Genomic DNA, 24172 nt, shown 5'->3' with positions numbered 1-24172 from the left:
CTCGGGAGGCTGAGGCAGGAGAATGGCGTGAACCCGGGAGGCGGAGCTTGCAGTGAGCCATGATCGCGCCACTGCACTCCAGCCTGGGCAGCAGAGTAAGACTCCGTCTAAAAATAATAATAATAATAATAATAATAATAATAATAATAATAATAATAATTTTCTATAAGAAAACAAGGCAACAGGATAGAAGAGTTGCAATTAAAACAACTTATCTAAGTGTAATGTGTCCACAATTATAATTTGAGACTATTTAATGTTGTATATATTTTTTTAAATATTAGATCAGAAGAAAAAAATTAATCATTACAATATGATGACATATGATGACATATCTCCACAAAGAAAAAATGTTGTAAAACACTTTAAAACACAGTTTTTTGTTGTTGTTGTTTTGATTGTTTGTTTGTTTTTTTGAGACGGAGTCTCTCTCTGTTGCCCAGGCTGGAGTGCAGTGAAAAGATAAGGTGGAGTGCAACCTCCACCTCCTGGGTTCAAGTGACTCTCTTGCCTCTGCCTCTGGGGTAGCTGGGACAACAACCGCCCGCCACCATACTGGGCTAATTTTTTTTGTTTGTTTGTATTTTTGTAGAGATGGGTTTTCACCATGTTGCCCAAGCTGGTCTCAAAACTCCTGACTTCAAGTAACCCGCTTGCCTCAGGCTTCCGAAGTGCTGGATTTACAGATATAAGCCACTGCTCCCAGCCTAAAACACAGTATTTAATCTGTACTTCTAGTAGAATGCGTTCTAAGAAAAAAAGAACAGTACAGAAATCTTGAGGTCTATTCAGAGTGTTATTATTTTTTGTATTGTCACATTGTATATACATATTTGGAACTATAATGTGTATAATGTAAGATATATCAAATTGAGTAACTGTGTGGAATCTTTAAACTAAGGTAAAATAAGTAAAACAATCAATTGATTAAGTAAAACCCCCATAATCTTATATTTGAAATGAAAATGTTAGTGGGAAGATATGATTTTGTTTTATTTGTTCTATGCCGTTTAAAGTCCAAGAAGCAATAACAACTCAGTTGCAATGAATTCACCTACTACCCAGATGATAATCTCTAAATATGATTTCTCCCACATACACACACACACACCAACACACACACACACACACACACACACACACACACAAAAGGAAGTTTCTTGTGGTAAAGAATGGCTGACTCAGATCTGGGGAAAAATATGCAAAATTAACTTATGATATCTTACTGTTCCAAAGAGAAAAGATCACATAAAAATTGGAGTCATGTCAAAGAAAACAAGAGATAGTTTACTGTTTGTCAATATTGGGAGAATTTTAGCTTAAAAATGAACATTTAATGCAATGAACTGAAGCACGTCAAATCTATATAAATCTAGAATTTATAATGCTACTCAAATAAATCTTGCACACCATCTAGTATACCAACTCTTTATTCTGAAAAATGGTAAAAGAGAAAAGAAAAAGAAATATTGGTTTTTCTCTGCTTTGTTGTTGGGTAGTCAATAGTTAATAAGAGAGAATCTTCTGTGTAAATAAAAATCACAGGTAATAAACACAGGAGGAATGATATAATTTTTAAATTTCTATTTTTCAATCTCCAATAAATAATGGATCTAGGCAGTGATCAATAGTGAATACTAAAAGCATGTGGTGAAAGGTTGATGGGGAACTTTATAAAAGGGGAATAAGTCTGATGCATTAGATTTCTATTGCTGTCTTAGGAAATTACCAAAAGTGAGTGACTTAAAGCAAATTTATTACATTACAGCTCTGTAGGTTAGAAGTCCAAGCACGATGTGGCTCCTCTGGCTTTCTTGCTGAGGTTTCACTACGCAGAAATCAAGTCGTTAGGGCTGTGTTTCTTTCCAGAGGCTCTGGGGATGAATCTATTTTCAACTTCATTCAAGTTATTGGCATAATTCATTTCCATGGGATGGTAAGACTGAGATTCCATTGACTTGCTTGCTTTTGGCTAAATGGAATTCTCAGCCCCTGGAAGCTGCTTATATTCCTTGGCCTTGTCGCTTCCTCCATCTTCATAGTCAGCAATAGCAGGTCTAGTCCTTCTCATGCTGTGACTATTTTTGACCTCCCCTTTCTATCTCTTCAATTCTGCTTTCTCTTCTCTCTGACTCCAGCCTGAGAAATTTATCTGCTTTTAAAGGCTCAAGTGTTTAGATTGGGTTCACCCAGATCATCGAAGATGATCTCCCTATTGTAACTGCATCCACAAAGTCCCTTCTTAGCACTACCTAGATTATTTTTTGAATAACCAGGGGTTGGGAATCTTGAGTGGGCATCTTTATAATTCTGCCTACAAGAGCTGACAACACTTAAACCCACTGATTAATCTCAATTGTAGTTTTGATTAAAAACAAGTGATGATGGGGTGACATTTTAAAGGAGATTGGCGGCCGGGCATGGTGGCTCACACCTGTAAATCCCAGCACTTTGGGAGGCCAAGGTGGGCAGATCACGAGGTCAGGAGACCCAGACCATCCTGGCTAACACAGTGAAACCCTGTCTCTACTAAAAAAAAAAAAATACGAAAAATTAGCCAGGCGTGGTGGCGGGCACCTGTAGTCCCAGCTACTCGGGAGGTTGAGGCAGGGGAATCGCTTGAACCTGGGAGGCGGAGCTTGCAGTGAGCCGAGATCACACCACTGCACTCCAGCCTGGGTGACAGAGCAGACCTGTCTCAAAAAAAAAAAAAAAAAAAAAAGAAAGAAAGAAAGAAAGAAAGAAAGGAGATTGGCAAAGTGTTTACTGCTGGAGGTGGGTGATGGGTACATGGGATTTTATGATGTTATTACAAAATCCATCTTTTTCATGTATATGTTTCCATAATAAAAAGAACAAATAAACACACAACCACCTCAGAGTTTCCAAGATTAATGCCTCAAGTGCATTCAAGAATGCATCCATAGTTCATTTCGTATCCAGCCTTCTAGCTTCTCTCTTCTCCAGACCCATAAAATTACTACTTTTCTTGGAAGGATCTTAGTTGGCGACTGCAATTGGTGAAACCAATCCTGCCTTGAAGGTAAGGAGACAGGAATCCCTCTCCTAATAACTAAACAGCCAATGCTGGTTATATTCATCCTTTGTAAGTGAATTTATAAATGGAAATGCCCAGTTGTATCATGGAGCCTTCATTACCGGTGTACTGGTTACAACTTGCTAAAGACCCTGGCCACCTTTTATTAATAAATTTGCTGCAGCAGGGAAGAAGCATATGCTCTAAGTTGTGCTGCTTCCTGAGCTGTTTCCATTTTCCCTGAAGGATCTTATTTCCATTCCTATAATGATTTTTGACTACTCCATACTTCACAGTTTGGCCCTTAAATCAGTTTTAAAGAAATGTCATTTCTACCAGAAATATAGCATGGATTTAACTTACCACAGATAGATGATACCTTTAAAAATACACAAAATAAAAGCTAAGTAACATTATTAAAATTTATCTAAATTTCTGCATTCTTGTAATTGTAAGGCTTCCTCAGTTCCTGCTGCAAGATGACATTTCTCAGGTTGATGAATGGTCACTAAACCAATTTCCACTTCATATGTCAATTTGCAGTCTTTTTCATAGCCTCAATTATACCCAGTTACAATTATAAAAATAAAATATTAGAGTTTTTTTTTTGGAAAGGCTGAACAATTCAGTCTTATCTATGGTCACCTTGCTTCCTGATGATACACATTGATCTTACTTGAACATTACCAAAACATAAGGAAGCTCTAGCAGCAATACCTTGCATGTCTCTCAGAGCTTGCATATTGTTTACATGCTTCTTTCTGAGTGTCTTTCCTACTCTTTTCTTACAAAATGAACTATTACTTCTTAATGTTCTGGAGGAAATCAGTCATGGGATCTTGCAAATTAGAATGACCTGTATTGGTAAATTCGTGGAAAAGCTAGCTGGTTCTTTATATCCAGCAACCGACAGGGTTATCAGCTAGTCTAAAAATAATCTTAATCCTCAGTTGAGTTAGTTTTCTGATCATAGTTTTATAAACTGTCAAACTTGGGCAAAGTGTGATCTAAGATTTTCATGAATAAAGACTGCGTTTGGGTAATTACACCTTTCAGAGTTTGAACCTGTGATGTACCCTGAATGACATGCCCAGTATACAGTGAAGCAAGTGAGTTAAGCTGAGTGATAAATATAGTAGTCAGAATGAAAGGCAAAAGAAAAAATAAATTAGAAATGTCTGGAGGCTATAGTCAGCAGAAAAACATTTTGAAATCCATTGCTTAAAAAATGGAGGAAGAAATAGTAAACAGAAGAAGAAATACTAATTAGAGTTCTAGTGAAGCTTTGGTTTATTAATTAATTTTTGTTTGTTTGTGTATACCATCCAAACCAAGGCAGAACTGTGTATATTTGAAGACATGACTTGAAGGATATAGGGAAAAAAGATTAATACTTTTGGAAAAGGAGGGAATGTCTGATCCACTTAAGAATTAGAAACAGAGGTACTATGTTAACGTATTTCAGGTGGAAATGACAATAGATAATTTGAAGCTGTGTGAAAATATGCAAGTCTGATCTACCCAGAAGTACTGTATTATGGCACACTTTTGAAGACATATGACATACAAACAGTCTTCTGGGGGAATAGAGTTGGCACTGATGTCATAGTACCTAAGTTTATTCAACAGGAAAGGAAAAGAAAGATTATTTTCAGTTCAAATAGTACTTTATTGGCTTGGTTCTTATTCTCTTGGCTTGAAAATATAATATGTGTTGACTCTAAAACAGCATTAGATTTTACATTAAAGTAGCTACTAATCATGAAAGTAAAAGGTATTTGAAATTTATGTTTTGGAATGTAGGTAGCATATCATGGCCTTGTATCACTAAATTGGTTGCTAATGTATCTCTACAATTAAAAATATAATCTAAGGCTGCAATTGGTTTCCTCTGTAAACTGATCCAGAAAGCCTGGTTTTCAAGAGGTCAGGAAAGTACAAGTCATCAGATTAGCTCTGTGCAGATGGGGGCACAGAAGGGACCAGACGGGTGAAAGGATGCTTGTGACAGTCTTTTATAAGTCTCATCACTTTGACTTGTGAAGAAGAAAAGGAAGCCATCTGTGCTGTCATTCTTGTTAACCTTCTGCTTTGAATAGGAAAGACAAACTAAACACTGAGAATAGGTACATGAATACAAAACAATATTTGCATCAGGTTTATTGAAAATCAAACTAAGGATGAATAACCTTGCTTCTGTCTGTCACACACATTATCCATGTTTTTGCAAATACTTATTTTTATGGCTGAGAAGCTATTTGTTTTATGAGAAAATACTAAGTATTAATTTAGATTTGTATTTGAAGCCAGTCTATATATTAACCCATTAAAATATGTTTATGTTCATTCACTATTCATTAAGTAATAATGGCTTTTATTTTTAATGTCTGAGTAATCCTTAATTACAAATCAGAGACAGAAAGTAATTTTGATTTGTACATGTCACTTAGAGGAAAGGGTGAAAATTTTAATGTTAATTAAGCCTATACATGTTTTGTTTTGTTTGACTAATAATATTGTCTTCTGCAGCTGCTAATCCCCCAGTTTCATGCTATATAATTGATTTAAGTTTTCAGATCCTTAAGACATTCATTTATTTCCTCCTATCATATTCTGCTTCAGGGAGGAGAACTAATACTATTCAGATACTCAAAAGCCTACTAAATATACATTATCAGTCACAATAGGTCCTTATTTCTCTAAGTGTCTAGTATTTGGCATAAAATCATCTATTTTACCAATCTGTATTTCCATAATTTCTATATCTTATGTTGAACTAGGTGTATGTCTGATATGGTTTCGCTGTGTTCCCACCTAAATCTCACCTTGAATTTTAGCTCCCATAATCCCCACATTTCATGGGAGGGACCTGGTGGAAGGTAATTTAGTCATGGGGGCAGGTAGGTACCCTTATGCTGTTCTCGGGATAGTGAGTGAGTTCTCACAAGATCTGATGCGTTTATAAGGGCCTTTTCCCTTTTGCTCCTTCTTCTCCTTCCTGCCGCCATTGAAGAAGAACATGTTTGCTTCCACTTTCACCATGACTGTAAGTTACCTGAGGCTTCCCCAGCCATGCTGAACTATGAGTCAATTAAGTCTCTTCCCTTTATAAATTATTCAGTATCAGGTATGTCCTTATAGCAGCATCAGAATGGACTAACACACTAAATTTGTACTGGGAGTAGGGTGCTATTTTAAAGATATCCAAAAATGTGGAAGTGACTGTGGAACTGGGTAACAGGCAGAGGTTGGAACAGTATAGAAGTCTCAGAAGAAGACAGGAAAATGTGGGAAAGTTTGGAACTTCCTAGAGACTTAGAGGGCTCAGAAGACAGGAAAATGTAAGAAGGTGTGGAACTTCCTAGAAACTTGTTGAAGGGCTTTGACCAAAATGCTGATGGTGATATGGACAATGAAGTCCAGGCTGATGTGGTCTTAGATGGAGATGAGGAACTGTTGGGAACTGGAGAAAAGGCCACTCTTGCTATGTCTGGATGTCCACCCAGAATTTTGGTGCAGGGGCAGAGTCCACATGGAGAACCTCTGCTAGGGCAGTGCAGAAGGGAAATGTGGGGTCGGATCCCCCACACAGAAGCCCCACCGGAGCAATGCCTAGTGGAGCTGTGAGACAAGGACCACCATCCTTCAGACCCCAGGATGGTAGATCCACTGACAGCCTGCACTGTGCACCTGGAAAAGGCACTGGCACTCAACACCAGCCCATTAAAGCACCTATGAGGGGAGCTGTACCCTGTAAAGCCACATGGGAGGAGTTGTGCAAGGCCATGGGAAACCACCTCCTGCATCAGTGTGCCCTGGATGTGAGACATGGAATCAAAGGAGATCATTTTGGAGCTTTAAGGTTTAATGACTGCCATATTGGATTTTAGACTTGCTTGGGGCCTTTAGCCCCTTCAGTTTGGACAATTTCTCCTATTTGGAATGAGTGTATTTACCCATTTCCTGTACCCCCATTGTATCTAGGAAGTAACTAACTTGCTTTTGATTTTATAGGGTCACAGGCATAAGGGACTTGTCTCACCTGAGATGAGACTTTGGACTTGGACTTTTGAGTTAATGCTGGAATGAGTTAAGATTTTGGGGGACTGTTGTAAGGGCATGATTGTGTTTTGAAATGTGAGGACATGAGATTTGGGAGGGGCCAGAGGTGGAATTACATGGTTTGGTTCTCTCCCCACCCAAATCTCATCCTGAATATTAGTTCCCATAATCCCCACATGTTGTGGGAGGGACCTGGTGGGAGGTAATTTAATCAGGGAGGCAGTTACCCTCATGCTTTTCTCATGAGAGTGAGTGAGTTCTCATGAGATCTGGTGGTTTTATAAGGGGCTTTTCCCCTTTTACTCCTTCCTTTCCTTCCTGCCACCATGTGAAGAAGGATGTGTTTGCTGCCCCTTCTGCCACGATTGTAAATTTCCTGAGGTCTCCCTAACCAGGCTGAACATTGCATCAATTCAATCTCTTTCCTTTATAAATTATGCAGTGTCAGGTATGTCCTTATAGCAGTGTGAGAACAGACTAATACACTGTCATTTGCATTATTTAACTTATATCTCTACCCAATTTTCTACTTAGAATCTCTTGCTTCATCTCTAGTACATACCATGATCTTATTAAATGTGTGCTTTTATTTTCCGGCTATTTCATTACTCATAGAATAAAATCCAAACCTCTTGGTACAACATGAAAGCTACTTTACAATTTGTCTGAAACTAGCACACACAGCCTCATCTCCTTTGGCTCCACCTCAGACACTGAGTTATCTGAAGCTCTAGTCTTGCAGTTCCTTCCTTATACGCTAGTTTCTTCCCTAGAGCATACACATCTCACCTCTCCATTTTCCCAAGGACAATCTTCAAAACCCAGCCCTGTTTAGCCCATGTAAATCCTTTATGTAAATCCTTACATTTTTTCCATAATAATGACTGTTCTAGAACCCTCTTTTTGTTAGAGCTCCTCCTCATTTTCTCACAAAGGCAAATGGGAAATAAACCTGACTCTGCAAATGTGGAAAACATGTACCTCGTATTTATATTTGACTGCCATCAGTAATAAATTTAGATAATTGTGAAGAAGATATTTATTTTAGAGGTTTTTCTTCTCAAATTTATTACAGATTTGGTGTAATTATAATTAAATTCTAAAATTTAGAAAGAAGAATAAGGGACAATATATATATTCTTTTGTAGTATATGTATATTCCAAAGCTGATGCCATTATATTTTTAATTGCAATACATTATAAAATAATTTATTATATAAAAAAGTAACACCTGTTTTTAGAAAGTTATCTGCTTATATGTCTGTCTCTACCTTCTGCACTGGAACATACATGGTAATAAATACTGTTTCGTATGATTATTTTTCTAAATGTAAAGCATCACTATAAATAATACTGAAAGTAATGAAAATTAATATTATTTTGACATGCTAAATATCATCTCATGGCCATATTATCTTAATGTAAGTTAACTGAATGGAGGGACATCCCCTGAGAGCTTAACTCATCAGTTGTAAGTCATGGCTAAAAATTTAGAAAATTTGGTAGTAGTTTCATCTCAGATTCTAAGCATAGTCTTATTATTTGCAGACTATAACATTATCATTTCTAAATAACTATTATGTGTTATTTCCTGAGACCAGGAAACAAAAGGTATTTTTTATAAGTGTTTTAAAGGAAATAATCAAACATACATTACCTAGCCCTTAAGAAGAAGAAAATATCCCATATTTTGAGATTCCTAATGAGGATCAAATAGTGAGATGAAATGGGTCATGACATTTGACTACACATAAGAATAAAAAATCAGAGAGACACGCCCGCTCAAGAACTCAGGTTTAGGTGGGGGTGAGACAAGACACACTGTCAGATTTTGGCAATTTCAAGTTTTCAATTAGGAAAGCATATTACTATGTAGCATCCAGGCATGTGGAAACAATTTTCTTATTATTCATTTTACATAAATATCTGTACAGACTTGCTATGGATCAGGCAGCAAGGGTTGCATACAAAGAAACTCAGCACTCAAAGACAAAGTTAGTCAGAAGTTGAGCAGTTTGCCCATGGGCAGCAGAGAGCTAGCTACTGAAAAAGGGTTCAAGAGCAGTGTTCAGGAAGTGTAATCTTTAAATGCAATGCTTACAGGACTATCAAGGCAAGGCAACACATAAACAGTGGCAGATAAATAGTCTATAACTTCTTGATTTTATTTCTCATCCATATTATTATTTTATGAGGAGTTAGAAGTAGAGTTGGAAGGTAATTTAATAACATTTTTTTTCTCATGATCACATATAAGACTGCAGGGAAAATTTAATGGATTTGATCATCTGTCTATTTTCAAAATGTACTTTACTGTCACAGTCTTGGCTATAATCTTCCCTTTTTTCCCAAATCCTATTTTTAGCCCTCTTAATATGCTTGTCTCTGAGTAAAATTCTATCAAAAATTATTAATCTATGGTCAAATTTCTGTTTCTGTATTTTTCATGCTGGAATTCTGTTGGCAGTGTCATAGAGATTGAGGCAAATTTATAACTTCAGATGATTGCCATAATAGAAATGCTGAGTAGAACATAATAAATAGTGCCCATTCATTCAAAATATCTACTTCAATTCTTAGTAAAATAAAATATAAATACAAGGTTTTCTTAGGCATTTATAGAGCATTTAATGTGTATACATAGGCATTATTTCATGTAATTCTTTTAAGCCTTGCTTCCAGTAGCAAAAAGCAAATCCATTATATACACATGAATATTAAGGCACATTAAAATTTAATTAATCTGAATAAGCTGCAGTATAAATGTTCTAATTATATTGTTAAAATGTTCAATATGACAATCTCAGGAAATTATTAAATATGTTCACATATATTAAATTGCTATTTAAACATTTTCAGCTTCTATTCTCATCAATGAAATTTTTTTGCTTTATTATGCTACCATTTAATAAATTATACATTCAGTCTTTTGTATACAACTGAAAGGTTTACCCACAAAGAATATGCTGAGTAAAGCATTCATAAGTTTCTGTTTGTACTTTATCGTTTTCATTTTGGAATTCAGATACTTAATGAAAATAATTATTTTTTGATATTATTAACTATTGAGCATTACCTATTTAATCAGCTAGTTTAATTTACTATCTGCTAAAAGAGAATTAAAATTAAAAAAGGCACAGCATAAAGCTTTTTAAGATTTACTGCCTCATGATGAAACAAGGCAAAAAAAAGTATCCCCTGACTGCCTTTAATATAATGTCTGAGTCTTATAATTATCATATGGTGCTAAACCTCTTTGCTCTAGATATTATAGTTGAAAGTGCAAATTCCAAGCTTATCTGGAGTGCAGATTCATTATGAAGTCGAGAGAGTTAAGAATGAGAAATAAGGTGAGCAAGGTAGAGTAGGACTAGGTTGTGCAGAGCCTTAAATTTCACTGTTTCCTTGTGTACTAGGACAACAAAGAACTGAGACTTTTAATAGAAAGTAGCATGACAAACAGTGACTTACAAAGGTTAACCTGGTAATAGGTTCTGACATTTTATAAGAAGTTTACAAAATGTACTGCTCCGTTTCCCTGACTTAATCTTCTATTATCAGTGTATCTGGCCTTAAGCCATTAGCTTGGAGATCACACACGGAAGAGCTTTAGAAGAGAGGAAGACTACCAAATGATTTAACAAGGATCTTAAAATAATTATACTATGTCAACTAGCTTATGGCTACCATATAAATTCCATTGGTTGAATTGCCAGATCAGTATAAATAAGTCACTTATTAATACTGATAGATTTGGAGAGGCATACTAAGCAGGAACATATGAAATAGTTTTAAGGAAACTGTGTTTGCTGTCAGTTCTGCTTATAGAAGTCCAAGTATACTCAATTCATTTCTACCCCATCAAAAAAGTAGGGCATTTAAATAACATGCACTAAGTTAAAAGATAATTGACTTTTTGGGAAAAAATATTCTTAATGAAAGACACTCTGATTTGTACATGGTCAAATAGTATTGAGTAATTTCACAGAAAAAGAAATAACAACTGGTCAATAATATATGTAAAAAAATTTAACCTCACAGTTAAATAGTGTATTTCAAGTTAATACATTTAGTTGTATTTTTTCCTCAATAGATTGATAATATACACATTTATGAATTTTAGAATGAATAGGTATTCACACTCGGTATGGGTTCTCAGTATACCTGGTATATTTTGAAGCATAATGTGTTGGTTGCATAAGAAAAATTCTAGTTTCAGGAAACTAATCTAGAGAACAACAATCACAAAGATGTTCCCTGGAGCATTTTGTAGTAGTGAAAACCTCTAATGCTAAACTAAGATGCAGCAGTTAAAACAGTAAGATGGAACTATACGATTAGCATGGAAAAATCTTCATGCTAAGTGAAAGGCTGGTGGCAGAATATATACAATGTGATTCTATTTCTGCTCTCAAAAACCCAAAGGAAAAAAAAATGTGTGTATGTGTGTACATGTGTATAACTGTGTGTGCATATATATACACATGTATACATACATCACAATATCACATATATATGAACATATAATGAACATGAAGAGTTTTGGAAGAAATGTGCTAAAATAAAAACAGTCCATAACAGTTATTGCCATCAAGAAGGATTGTGGTATGGAGGTAACAGCAAGCAGTCCTTTCACTAGTCATGTACTGTTCGAAGTTTTCAGATAAATGGTTCAAGTGTCACTTGTAAAATGAAAAAATAAATGCTTGTGAGGCTATATGATCTTGTGTCCGGAATTGGTGGTTCTTGGTCTCACTGACTTCAAGAATGAAGCTGCAGACCTTCGCAGTGCGTGTTACAGTTCTTAAGGTGGCGTGTTTGGAGTTGTTTCTTCCTCCCGGTGGGCTCGTGGTCTCGTTGGCTTCAGGAGTGAAGCTGCAGACCTTCGCGGTGAGTGTTACAGCTCATAAAAGCAGTGTGGACCCAAAGAGTGAGCAGTAGCAAGATTTATTGCAAAGAGCAAAAGAACAAAGCTTCCACAGTGTAGAAGGGGACCTGAGTGTTTTGCCACTGCTGGCTCGGGCAGCCTGCTTTTATTCTCTTATCTGGCCCCACCCATGTCCTGCTGATTGGTAGAGCCAAGTGGTCTGTTTTGACAGGGTACTGATTGGTGCGTTTACAATCCCTGAGCTAGACATAAAAGTTCACAACGTCCCCATCAGATCAGTTAGATACAGAGTATCGACACAAAGGTTCTCCAAGGCCCCACCAGAGCAACCAGATATAGAGTGTCGATTGGTGCACTCACAAACCCTGAGCTAGACACAGTGCTGATTGGTGTGTTCACAAACCTTGAGCTAGACACAGAGTGCCGATTGGTGTATTTACAATCCTTGAGCTAGACATAAAGGTTCTCCAAGGCCCCACCAGAGCAGCTAGATACAGAGTGTCGATTGGTGCACTCACAAACCTCGAGCTAGACACAGGGTGCTGATTGGTGTGTCTGCAAACCTTGAGCTAGATACAGAGTGCCGATTGGTGTATTTAAAGTCCTTGAGCTAGACATAAAGGTTCTCCAAGGCCCCACCAGAGCAGCTAGATACAGAGTGTCGATTGGTGCATTCACAGACCCTGAGCTAGACACAGGGTGCTGATTGGTGTATTTACAATCCCTGAGCTAGACATAAAGGTTCTCCACATCTCCACCAGACTCAGGAGCCCAGCTGGCTTCACCCAGTGGATCCTGCAGTGGGGCTGCAGGTGGAGCTGCCTGCCAGTCCTGCGCCGTGTGCTCGCACTCCTCAGCCCTTGGGTGGTCGATGGGACTGGGCGCTGTGGAGCAGGGGGTGGCGCTCGTTGGGGAGGCTCGGGCCGCACAGGAGCCCATGGAGGGGGTGGGAGGCTCAGGCATGGTGGGCTGCAGGTCCCCAGCCCTGCCCCTCGGGAAGGCAGCTAAGGCCCAGTGAGAAATCGAGCACAGCGCCGGTGGGCTGGCACTGCTGGGGGACCCAGTACACCCTCCGCAGCCCCTGGCCTGGGTGCTAAGTCCCTCATTGCCCGGGGCCGGCAGGGCTGGCTGGCTGCTCTGAGTGAGGGGCCCGCCAAACCCATGCCCACCCGGAACTCCAGCTGGCCCGCAAGCACGCGCAGCCCCGGTTCCTGCTCGAGCCTCTCCCTCCACACCTCCCTGAAAGCTGAGGGAGCCGGCTCCCACCTTGGCCAGCCCAGAAAGGGGCTCCCACAGCGCAGCGGTGGGCTGAAGGGCTCCTCAAGTGCCACCAAAGTGGGAGCCCAGGGAGAGGAGGCACCAAGAGCGAGCCAGGGCTGTGAGGACTGCCAGCACGCTGTCACCTCTCAATCTTGAAAATAACTGACATAGATTGAATCTAGAACAGATTGAATACTCCGTAAATTCAAGTATATTTTATGTAATTTTAAAAATGATTTACAAGCTTTGAAAATTATAAATATCGGCCGGGCACGGTGGCTCACGCCTGTAATCCCAGCACATTGGGAGGCTGAGACAGGCAGATGGCCTGAGCTTAGGAGTTTGCAACCAGACTAGGCAACACGGTGAAATCCCATCTCTACTAAAATACAAAAAATTAGAGGGGCGTGGCAGCAGGCACCTGCAGTCCCAGCTACTAGAGAGGCTGAGTCAGGAGGATTGCTTGAACCCAGGAAGCAGAGGTTACAGTGAGCTGAGGTTGTGCCACTGCATCCCAGCTTGGGCGACGGAGTGAGACTCCATCCACCCACCCCCTCCCCCAAAAAAGAGAAAGAAAATTATAAATATTTGGCTAGATGTAAGAGTAAATTGTATTTCTGCAGTTCTTGAAACAAGAAGAGTTACTGAGGAAGAATAGTATTCTCTGTAGTCACGAATTAATATGTCAAGTGTTATATTTTAAGTACTGCATGATTCCACTTATATGAGGTATCTAAAATAGTCAAACTCGTAGAAGCAGATAATACAATAGTGCTTTCTAGAGACTGAGAGGTGGGGGAAATGGGGAGTGATTATTCAAAGATATGAAGTTTCAGTTACACTAGATTAAAAAAATTCACCTGTAGTTTAACCACATGGTATTGTAAATTTGAAATATGTTAAGAGGGTATGTCTCATATTAGATGTTCTTACTCCAAGAAGAAAACAAAAACAAAATGGAAAAACCAAAGGAAATTCTGGGAGGGACTGAATATGTCTATTACCCGGATTGTGGTGATACTGTCATGGATGTTTACATATACCCAAATTCATCAAATTGTACACATTCAATATATGCGGTTCTTTGTACACCAATTGCACTTCAATAAAGCTGTTAAAAACAAATTTAAATCATTTTTAAGTATAAAATTTGCTTTCATCAATCTTCTTTGCCATTCTTAACTTTTCAAGTTATAAACGTAGCCATAAATAGAGATGCTGCCGTGCATCTAAATGAGTGAGCATGATGAATGACCTTCACCATAGAGCTGTACTGCATCACAGCATGCATCTAATGTGGCATGCAGGTGTTTCTAGAGGAGCTTCAAGTTCAGGCGACTATTTTCCTCTGATATTTTTTGGTTTAGGGCACATATCTATAGAACTTCTAGTCTATCTGATACCACTTTTCTTCTCCATGAAGTTATCATCTACAGATTTTGTTATTGGTTTTAAAGTCTTAGTCCAATACATGATGAGAATTCTAGTCTAGCTCTGCCCTTTGCCAAACCTGTGACATTGGAAAACTTTACCCCTTTCAACATGAGAATTCCCAATTGTAAAAACAGGGTTATTTACCCTTTTTATAGGAACTTGTGTGGATTGTATAAGATAAAATAATTAAAGCACCTAACATTGTATGTTTTTGATTTTAATAATTCAATTAATAAATAATCCACTTTCTCAACCTACTTCTTTGTTGCTACTTTTATATTTTCTGTCAAATCCTCCATGTGTATTCACCTTCAATTGAAAGTACTCTCACTTTTATAAAAATTTTAAACCAATCAGTTAGTCCACTTCTTGCCATCCATGTCATAGATGAACAATATATAGCATGTCATATGTCAAATGCGCTCTTTGGTTTTTCAAAGCTGTGTCGTCATGGCTATTCCTTCACCATTGGACAACAAGGTCTTGGCTGTTTTCATAAATGTAGCCTTCTGAAAATTCAGCATGGTCTAATTTTTAGACATTTAAGTTTCTGCTTATAAATAATAAAGTATGTTTATATAATTACAGGTTTGTGGACTATCTCTGAAATACACATATATACATAGCCCCAGTTTTATGTCATATAATTTTTGTCTTCTTTCCCTTAAAATCTAAGAAGCTCATTCATAAAAAACAAATTCATAATAACTAAAATTTCCAAATAAGAAGTCAGAAAAATGCAAATATTCTTTCTCATGATATTATCTAAAATTACACATACTGCATAATCAACAGCTCATTTAGCAGCCTAATAATTTATAATAATATTTATGTGCTGTTTGAATGTATTTATTACACTTATAGTCCTCATATTTCTATAACTCCAATTTTAAACCATATAACTAATTCTGTCATAGTTTTCCCCCTTTTACTGGTTAATACAACTTCATTTTATTCCCAGTGAAAGTGATGTAAATAAATAAATATATACTTCTCTGTTTTTTGTAATGATTTTATTTGATTTTAAAATGCAGTGAGAAGATGTTTTCCTATTTAGGAATGTTACAAGCTGACTAGCATCTAATTTTCTCCTTTTTCTTCTGACTCTCCTCATTCCAAATTCCATTGTCGAACTGTAAAAAACCTATCAAATGCGTTTCTAATGACACCATGTTTCCTTCCTTTCTATTTTCTCTCTGTGACTGGAGTATTCGTGTTGGATAAAATTTAATATGCTAGCCCCAACTGACAACATTAAGTTTCTCTGCAAGTGTTATCACTTGATCCATAGGTGCAGACAGTACAATGGACTCTGGAGAGATTCAGAATATAATTTGTTCTTCACTGGTATTGTCATTAAGCCCATATATATACAGCAGCAAGGCAATATTTCAGTCAAGATTGAAGGCACTGTATTATCAGCCATTCCTTTAAAATTAAGTAGAACCAAGTTCTGTCCAGCAAAATAATTCCTTCAACAAATCTACTCCAGTCACAGGATATTTCTAGGCATAACATTTATGTGAAAACTTATCATGAAGACCCTGCTGTGTTTTTGGATGGTTGGTTTTCCAAACCACTGGAGAGGCTGATAAGCAAATACGACTATAATATAAACTCAGGCTTAACTTCTATGAGATATGATTTGAAGTAATTACTCAAGCTCACATTGACTTTATCCTACTCTGAATTTCTAATTTATTCTGGGGAAGAGAGCTATTTTCTGTGTTTTCCTGGAATTCCAACACACCTCATAAAATAGGGGTTAATAATCTTCAGCCCTGTTCTAGGAGTAATAATAATAATAATGGCGATAACATTTACACCATTTATTATGAATCACATGCTGTTCTACATCTATATATTAATTCATTTAATCCCTTCAACAGCCCTGGGAAGTAAGTTCCTTATTATTCTCTTTCTGCAGATGAGGAAACTGAAGCAACAGAGAGTTTAATAGTTTGCTCAAAGTCATAGAGATAAAAGGGTCAGAACTGAGATCCTAAACAAGGCATTATGGCTGCAGAGTCCAGTTCCTTACCACTACTATGTTATACAGAAGAACTGAAAAACACTTTTCTGCCAGTGATTCTACCAGATTTTTCTTTGTTCCTTAGAACATGCTATTTCTCTGCTCCTGTTTGGGTGTGCTCAGAGCACCTGAGCCAGGGCTTAGTGGCCTCCTAGGGGTATATATCAGTCAACTTGTAAACAACAGGAGCTAACTCTTGCTAATATAAATAGAAAAGCATTTTACTGAAAATACATTGTATAGTTCACAGAATTGCTTAAGATGTTTTGACAGCAAAGTTAAAAAACAAAACAAAACAAACAAGAAAACAACAACAACAAAACAGATAAGAACAAGGACATGGTTCCCGACTCTACTAGTATCAAGCTTTGTAGTGAGACTTGCTTTGAACAATGAAATGTAAGCAGAAATTTTAAATACTACTTCCAAGAAGAAGCTGTAGGAGACATTGCATGATTCTAACATCTCTCTTTTTTTCTATCACATAAGTCACTACATCCCATATAGGAACTGTTCCTAAGGTGTGAATCCCAAGGGGAAATAAATGCTTATTGTCGATGATCTCTGAGTTTTTGCTTTATCTGGTAAATACCATAATCTAGTTTAAACCGATTCATAAAAGGGACAACCAGTAGTAAACATTACCATATCCACAATGAGGTAACATGTCAGTTCAGTTAGGAAACCGTTTCTTTCTCCAAGGAAATCTGTGTTTGTTAGTTGGCATTGCTGCTGTTGTTGGTACGAACACTGAATCCCAATCTTGCCACCATAGGCATCATTGCTCCAGAAAGAGGATTTGCTGTTGCCTTAGTCACTGCCATCATGGATTTTGCATTGCTCATGTTTCTTTAGTTCTTGATTCAGTGATTCAGATGTGACTTGAAGTAATTACTCAAACTTACATTGACTTCATCCTACTCTGAATTCCTAATTTATTCTGGGGAAGAGAGCTATTTTCAGTGTCTGGGAGAGAGGGATCTGATTATTGGAGTTTAGGACTAGTACTTGTGTGTGCCTCAGTTGGAAGGGTGTCTAGAAAAGCAAATATCTGAGTTATTCAGGTTTTATAGTAGTAAAAGGGCACTTCTCATCCACACTCATGATGAAGAATTGTTTAAATAACAAAAGGGAATCTTATCAAACTCATTAGAACTTTCAAGACCTCAAATCTCCCAAGTAAGGCAAGTTGGGTTCTCTCTCCACCCCCTCTCTCTCAACCCATCACCCCATCTCTCAATCTCTCCCCCTCTGTCTTTTTCTGTCTCTATCTCTGCCTCTCTCTACCCTTAACTTTATCTCTTTCGTTCAACTGAGTTCTAAAACAGCTATGATCCTCCATAAATAAGTGAATTATACATGAAGAAAAGAAGTAAGATGAAGACTAAAATTTAGTCTCTGATGAAAGTTACATTGTTTAGCCCAGATTTACCATTAACACAGCTGACACAAATATCTTAATTTGAAAGCTATATCTATTTCTCTCTTTCTTCAGAACCTATAAGAAAGAAAGGGTAATGATTACTAGTCCACCTCAAAACCCAATACACTTACTCCGTGAACAATGAAGTAGAGGAGTCTAGCTTCCTTCTTCAGAAAAAGATGCACAGAGATAGCCCCTAATTAGAACTGCTAGTCCTTACAGTGGTGCTTGGTCCTTCAGTCCAGAAACTGGATTTTCTTTGTTTATATTTGATCATTTTTATCAGGGACATAAATTTACATAAATAGAATTTAGACAAGAAATATATACAAAATATATTGCCAATGTATTAATTGAAAGATATTCCTTTCTAGGAATCAGTATATTCTCTCTCTTATAACCATTTCTTACAGAAAAATTAGTGATCAGAAATTTCTTGATGTGATTTATCCCATTGGCTGAGAAACACAACTTCCATTTGCAATGCAGTATCTCTTACTAATTCCAACTATGATGGCCTTCTTTTCTTCTCTTGAGTTAAAAACGGCCATGTGTCTCAGCTATAGCCAATAAAATTATAATCAAAAGTCTGGGGTCAATGGGATTCTGAGGAAGCTTTTGCTTTACTGATAAAAGAGACAATCTAGCATTGCTTCTTCCATTTTATTATTACCTTCAAGGCACCTGTGGAGCAGTGGTCACCATTTGGCAAACTTGATAATACAGCACAAGGAAGAAAAATTAATATGGTGAGGATGGTAGGGCAGTAATATAGAAAGTCCCAGTTACTTGAATACACATTTTAACAACTGTATACATACCATCTATTTACACCACAGTTGTTAACAATAAATGTCTTTGTATTTTAATCCACTATTAGTCAATTATTTGTTAATTGAAGCCAAAAGTATTTTCCACGAATATACCTGATGAACAGGAAACCATAGAAAAGACAGTAAACTGTTTTAGGAGAAAGGGTATTTAACACAAACATTGGAAAACCCAGTGAAATATTTTCCCCACACAAAATAGAGAAATTTCTTTAGAGAAAAAAATTACTTCTGTAACTTTATTTCCAGTGTATTTCTTGAATAGACAGTATTTAATGTACTGTGGCTTTTGTCTATATAAGCTTATTTTCCATAATTTTAGGCTAGTCACCAATTGCACAGAAAAATTCACATTTGTAATTCAGATTGCCTATTTTTTTCTAGTAGTAATTTTGTCTTTTATCTTCAAGGGTTGACATGCATCAGTCCCTTGATTATAATGGCATCTTAGAGTTACTGCTTTTAGAGTTGCAGTCTGATTTTGCAACTAATTAGCTGTTGATCTTAGACAAGTTATTTAACTAGAGCTTTATGAATCTATGTCTTTAATTATATCTTGGATATTTAATTTCTATACATATGTGCTAAAGCTTTTGCTAGCATTGAAATATCCTAGGCTCTCCTCAAAATAAAAGCATACTATTTTGATGCACTTTACAGTTTTTAAAGTTGCTTATACATTTTTAAACACTTGCCTCTGTGATTTTCTCATTAGAAATAAGCAAAACAGCAAAACATTTACAACAGTGATATTGTTTGGCTCTGTGTCCCCACCCAAATCTCACCTTGAATTGTAATAATCGTTACTTGTCAAGGGCGAAATCAGGTGGAAATTATTGAATCGTGGGGCGGTTTCCCCCACGCCTTTCTCATGATAGTGACTGAGTTCTCAGGAGATCTGATTTGTTTGTTTGTTTGTTTGTTTGAGATGGAGTCTTGTTCTGTTGTCAGGCTGGAGTGCGGTGGCGTGATCTCTGCTCATTGCAACCTCCGCCTCCTGGGTTCAAGCGATTCTCCTGCCTCAGCCTCCCTAGGAGCTGGGATTACAAGCGTGCATCACCACGCCTAGCTAATTTTTGTATTTTTAGTAGAAACAGGGTTTCACCATGTTGGCCAGGATGATCTCGATCTCTTGACTTCATGATACGCCCGCCTCAGCCTCTCAAAGTGCTGGGATTACAGGCGTGAGCCACTGTGCCTGGCCGATCTGATGGTTTTATAAGGTGCTTAGGGCTTCCGCCTTCGTTTGGCACTCATTCTCTCTCCTGCCACCCTGTGAAGAGGTGCGTTCCGCCAAGACTGTAAGTTTTCTGAGACCTCCTAAGCCACAAAGTACTGTGAGTCAATAAAAATTATTTTCTTTTTACACTACCCAGTCTCATGTATTTCTTCATGGCAGCATGATAATTGACTAATATAAACAGTGTCTGCTAAAGAGGAAAATTGCAACAACAACAATAAAAACAAAACAAAACAAAAATAGCTAATGAATATTGCCAAAATTCATTTATTTTAAAATTATATGTAAAAATTAGTGTGAATGACAGTTAAAAAGACATTATAGAATTTATGCTAAATATCAGTTTTTCCTTTCACTGCTTTCAATATAACCTATAACAGACTTTGGTATAAAGATATTTAGTCAACTTTGATACTTAACTTTCCTGTGAAAGAGGAGAGAAATCTGTAATGCATTCTTTAAGAGAATATCATCTTCAGTAAATGCCATTACAATCATAAGGTTGTTGGTAATAAAGTTATGAGTGATCACATTATTTAAACTATTCAGTGCCAGGCATGACTCATGCACACCTGACATATTTAGGAGGACTATTGGTCTGCTTATGAAACTGATCTCTAAATCTTAGGAATGTGAAAAATACATTTTTGTTTCTATCTTGAATATTATCATTTTGGTCAATGTAGAATTTTCAGGGAATTTAGAAATTCAGCCAGCTTTAATTTCTTGGTGGTGAAATAAATAGCTACTCTTTTCTGCCTTAATGTTTATACATATTCAATACTAAATTATTTAAATTCAATGTTAATGCTTGATAATTTAAGCAGACAAATTAGACTATGCAAAATTAAATCTGATTACATGATTGTTGAAAGGTAATATCATATACGGCTTGGTACACCCCAGAAAATAATTCTTTATAAAGGAGCTGAAACTTTAATTACCTGTGTATATCATTTTATATTATTATCCAAATTATTATGCTCTCTCTCACATAAAATTCTAATTTAGTTACAGTCCCCTGTAATGTTCCCTACATTCATTTTTTAATGTTCCTCAATTTTAAATTTGGTCTTCTTATCATATAATAGTATTAATATTATATAGACATTTATTTTTATCCATTTTATTCTCAAAAGGTATTTAATATCATTATACTTTTCTTTCACAAAGTAATTGAATAATAATCAGAGACTAGAGGAAGCATTTAGACTCTAATAAAGGATGACTCCTTTCTGATATTTGATTCCTGGTAACATTCAAGCTTCATTTCTCCTCCTCTATCTTCTGCTCCATATCTAGGCAAAGTTGATAAGAAATCTTTGTGCTCTCTCCTTTCAGCCTGGTTGGAAGTTCAAAGCATGAAAACTCTGGTTCATACATAAGAACCTTCACCTCAGTCGCATCCGCTAACTACCATAGAGGCAGAGCCATTCTCCTTTTAGATTGTCATGGGGAGTTACTGTACTTGTGCCAGAAACCCTCAATATGTGAGGAATAAACTTTTGTATACTTTCTTTATGTCTGTGTGTGCAGCATCATTAGTCTCAACCTGAACCAATGCTCAGGGTGGTTTCCACCTTCTTTCTGAATTGGTTACAACTGGCACTCTGGGCAGTTTGTCTAGGCAGTGATCACCACCACTAGGCACCATTATTCTCTCTTGCTTTGGCCTGATAAGTGGTTTTGGTGCCTGCTGGTAAGCATGCCCTAAAGCTGTGCTTCTCTGTACTGTGGTTGTTAAATCCTACTGGGCCTTGTATAGATGTATAAATGTAAGTCAAAAGTTTTAATAGTTGCCATTTAAGTACAGAAGTATGGGACTGGGACTTTCTTAAAGTGACCTTGGGTCACCTGTGTTTGCCCAGACCTATCTTTATATATTAGCTTGAGTCATGTGTCTCGATTCTAGTGTATGCCACAACTGATGTTAGGCTCAAGCCAATGGCTTACCTTGTGACTGCTGGCTGTGTCTAAATAGAAGCCTAGGCACCCATTCTATAGAGTACTCAGAGAAAAAAGAATGATATTCTTTGCAATATATGCCCCACTGGCTGGCTGTATGGAGCAAGAATAGTTCCCATGTGGCATCGAGAGGTCATACTGCTAAAAGCAAATGACTTACTAGAATGCTACAAAATGCTTCTTCTCTTGCTTCTGGCTGTACTTTTGTGGCCACAAGAAAAAGATCCTGATCCACTGGGTTCCAGGGAAAAATGCCCATGTGCCGCCGTGGTACAAGCACAGGGTTAAATCAAATCTGATTCGAACCTAGTTACTTAACACATATAAAGCATCCACCAGCATGGGAGAAATCCCTAACCATGACAATACTGATTTAAGGCTCTCTAAAGGAAGGAACTTACAAAAATAGGCAAGACAAACAGGATACGCTTCTGGAGTAGAGACCATAGCCAAAGAAGAAGAGGAGAAAGAGCTTCCTTTTGGATACAGAGGAAAAATACAAATACCTAAAATATAGATGCACAATTTTACTCATTTGGAAATCCAAAATTTACTGAAACATTTTTTTTTACAAAAAGAGTATAAAAGTGTGCTGATTAGCCATTGTGCTTCCACAATGTAAATTCTGAATTAACTTTAACATCTTCTGAAATGCATCAGTTGGCAAACTTTAATGGCTTTAATAGAAGGGCTCACTCAAGTTACAGTTATATCTGGGATTCTACTAAGTTTAAATAATGTATCCCCTGTACTCTTTTGGGAATTACCAAATATAGAAGAATCTCACTTTAGCCATTGGAGCTACTGCCTTGCTTAAAAATCCCATAGCACTTACTGCCCTAAAATATCCCATAGCAGGCATGGACATTCCAATTCAATGAGTAATACATGAAAATTACACTAAGTCTTTGGGAATTACAATTGGCTTGACAAATGAGGTTTGCAATGGACTTCTTCCTCTCCCCTCACTCAAGTTAAAAGAGTTAAATATAGTTCAGTATAAAGGAAAACAGATCTTAAGAACTGAAACTCATACAAAACCTGTTTTGAAAAGGGGTGATTTTCCCTGTAATTTCCCCATAAAAGCATAATTTGGCCAAATTTTAAACTTGGAAATAATGAATGGAGACTTATTGTAGATTACATCACCCTTAGTGATGTGGGTTTACTCATTAAGGCACTCATATCCAATGTTATTGAAATTACTGACTTCATTCAATTAGACTTTAGTAAGCTCTTTGTAGTTACATATTTGCTTCCTATGTATGTTCAGAGCCTATTTCAATAGCCTCACAGCTGAAGTTTGCCTTCAAGGTGAAATGAACACAATGCACTTTTACCTGGCTACCCATAGAGTACTTCAACAGCCCAGCTATCCCACATAATCATTGCAGGAAGGATCTTAATTCTATCCAACTTTTTCTAGGATCATAAGTATGACATTGCATTGATGAATCTTTCTTCAATGAGATTCACTTGATTTACTCACTCAGGGTATATACAAACTCACAAAGGAGCTTTACAAATAAGGGGTGGGCCATTGACCCATATGTAGTACAAGGCCCTGCCACCTTGGTTAAATTTCTGAAAATTATTTGGTTAGTCAAGAGCTTCTCCATCACTGACACTGTCAAGAAACATGCTCAATACTGAGCATGTCAACGCTGTTTCTTGACACAAGCCATACAACTTTTAAGCTTTTTTTGTGTTCTGAAGGCAACAACTTTCTCGTTTATAAAGTTTACTTAAATATAGTTATACTGTTGCTTACAAATCAGCCCACATTGAATACGTTCCCTTATGACAATAGCTCTAGAATCCATTTGAGTTGCAATGCAACAGGCACTCCCCTTAATGTCTCTGAGATATTTGGCCAGTGCAGAAGCTGCAGCAACCTCCTCCCATACCTTCTGTAGTCTCTAAATCAAATCAACCAGGATGTCCATAAATTTCCCATGGGCTTCCAGAGCATGAAACTGCCCTTCCTGAACATTTGCACTC

The sequence above is a fragment of the Symphalangus syndactylus genome, chromosome 17, assembly GCF_028878055.3.
Source record: "Symphalangus syndactylus isolate Jambi chromosome 17, NHGRI_mSymSyn1-v2.1_pri, whole genome shotgun sequence".
NCBI classification, from domain to species: Eukaryota; Metazoa; Chordata; class Mammalia; order Primates; family Hylobatidae; genus Symphalangus; species Symphalangus syndactylus.
Note: the sequence above shows the minus strand (reverse complement) of the source record.